Consider the following 2,876-nt stretch of genomic DNA (forward strand, 5'->3'; position numbering starts at 1 on the left):
GTTTTCACAAAAACTGTCTGTGGCTATTAAGTCTGCAGTTGCTTCTGTAAGAATTCTTAAAGTTCATAACTTGGCTATCTCTGTACCCATTGTTAGTACCCTTAGAGCAAAAATGAACCACTGAAATCCTGAAAATAATGCAGCAGGAATAACTGGGCACAAGAGAGCTGAGTTCAAAGTGAGATCAAGGGAAGGAAAGCTGATAAAGTGGGTGCTGAGGGCTTTAAAAGGGAATGAAAGTAAGCGAGGCTCCAGGCTGGTGGGAGGGATGAGAAATGGGGCAGGAAGGCGGGGACTCCTCACTGCAGGAAGGAGAAGGACCTTGGACACTCTTCAGACTCGAGATCCATAGCATGACTGGAAACAGATACACAAGGGCACTACCTCAGCACGGGAGGAGTCTGCAGGATCTGCCCCTCCACTAAGGCCTTTGAGAGCCAGTAGCTGTGATGTAGGAGTCTAGGGCTGGGGCCAAGCAGTCAACTAACTGGGCAGGATGTCAATGGTCACAGAATCCATTGCTAAGAGGCTGAGTGAAATGTTTCCTAAAATGAGAGGACACGGAACATAGGACTCAAAATGACTCCACATCTCCTGGGCACTGTACACAGAACTAGTCAGAAAGTAATATATTCCATCTTTTATTGGAATCTGCTGCTGTCTGCAGGCCCAATCATGCAATGCTGCTTTCAATCCTTCACTTATATGTGGTACAAACAATCAAAAGACACTGTTTCTGACCCTTCATTTTTATCTGCCATGAAGCCACATGGATTTATTGGAAAGACAGTTTTTGCCTAGCCTGATGCCAAGTGAGTTTTTGACAGGATAATGCCCCAATGCCTTACTTGCATGAGGGGAAAGCCAGTCTGGTTCTTTTGGATATAAAAGTTCTCTTTGTAAAGGGCTATAAATTGGCTCAATTAAAAACATGAGCTATAGGAGCCTAACCCTGAGATAAGGCCTGTCCAGTCCTTGGCCTGATTTACATTCTTTCCTATCAGATTCATCCCTAAATGTAGGAGACCGAGACTGACCTCCATTGTATATTAGTAGCCATCTTACGTGCCTTTCCCTTTAAGTCAGGACTGCCTACGTTGCCTAGCTACTCCCGCCTTTGTCGGGTTATTTGGTTATTCCGGCCTTAGAACTTCCGCGTTTCTCCGTGCCGTGCCGTATATAAGCACGGCACTTCCCGCTAATAAACGAGGCTTGATCAGAATCTTGTCTTGCCTCCATTCTTCGTGTCTCTTGTCCCTTTATAATCCCCACTCCCCTTCTAGGGTCCTCGTTGACTGTACCCGCAGGCTGGGTCACCTAAAAGGCCATGAATTTGCCCAATTAAAAAGTAAACAAGAGAAAATGTTTAAATTACCTATTAAAAACTGCCTACAAAATGGCCTTGTTCCCTTTTGAGGGAGTACTTTTACCCCTATATTTTCACTCCCTCACAAAAAGTACAAAGGTACTCAGTTCTAAACTACAATGATCTCCTTTCTCCAGGGCCTGCACTCCCCACTTGAGTACATCTTATAATCTCTATCATTGCCTAAAAACTCTACCCATGCCTCATTCTCACACATCTGAAAAGTTCTTTTTCAGTGGCAAGCATCTGGCACAAGCTGGACTTCAAAGTAGCAGCAGAGACCTGTACCCAGTGGAGTCAACCCACGGTGTCTCGCACAAGCTGGTACTGGAAGGCAGCGGCAACAGTGGCTATGACCAGCAACTGGCTCTGTCACCTTCTGACATTCAGCCCTCTGTGGTGTCATTTGATTATCAGGATGGCTAGCAGGGTTTTACTTTACTACCACATTATTTCCATCTGAACTGAACAAAAGAACCCTAGGCTATTGGCAACACAAGCACAGATCACCCAGCGACAGTTGTGTGTAGCACCTGGAAGACACAAAATACCTGTGGACCTTCCATAAATGTCCTCTCACAAGCAGGGACTGAGAATCAGGAGAAGAATATAGTTGCTACATAATCAACCCCTGTTGACTTCCTAATTTTTAAAAATACAGTCTCTGCATCACAATGTGTGTAACATTTATGTAGCATAAATTCCCTCTATTAAGTCTCAGTACGATGAGTTGGACCCCTCTTCCATTGTCTCTTCTCGGTAGACACTGCAGTAACTGTAGCTGACCTCTGCGAAGTCCCTCTGTGCACCGGGAGACCACACTGCTTTAGCTTATTCAGCCCTATGAAGGGCCAATACCTAACATATTCATATTCTTGTTTTAGAAAAAGGAAAATGAAGACTCACAAAGTTTCTTTACTTGTCCAAGTTCACCCAGTCAGCAAATGTCAGAACCTAACATGTGTCTGTAGAGCTTGCATGCTCAAACTCTCCTCCTAAAACGGGTCTCCAGATGGTGCGCATCAGGTGAACCAGAGACCTGTACAGCTGCCTAGTCACATGGACCCTCACCAACCCTTGGAGAACATCAGACCTGCCTGTGTCTCTATAGGGGGCATCCCTGCCCCCACCTAGGATGCCTGATGGCACTGCATGATGCCACCATGCTGCCCGGTTCTCCTCAATTGGGCCCAACAGTCAGGATCTCTGCAGAGGTCTGCAGCTCCCTGGGTGAGACCCTAAAGTGACGTGATTCCTGTCAGCCCCGAGCAGGCCACTGGCTCAATGTTTCTCAAGGAAGAGACCACACGTGGAAAGGGCAGTCGGGTCACCCCACACAGCATGTGCAAAGTGGGCAGCCCCTCTCACACACAGCACAGTTCCGGGGCCCATAAGAGTCTCCAACTCTGGAGACCAGAGAGGCCCTCACACTCTTCATTCCTTAGGCTTTCTCCCTCACTTAATGAGGAGTGTCTTGTTCTGCCCCATCCCCAAGGTCTGTGGGAACCAT

The sequence above is a fragment of the Chinchilla lanigera genome, unplaced genomic scaffold (genome assembly GCF_000276665.1).
Source record: "Chinchilla lanigera isolate Chin_1 unplaced genomic scaffold, ChiLan1.0 scaffold00187, whole genome shotgun sequence".
NCBI classification, from domain to species: domain Eukaryota; kingdom Metazoa; phylum Chordata; class Mammalia; order Rodentia; family Chinchillidae; genus Chinchilla; species Chinchilla lanigera.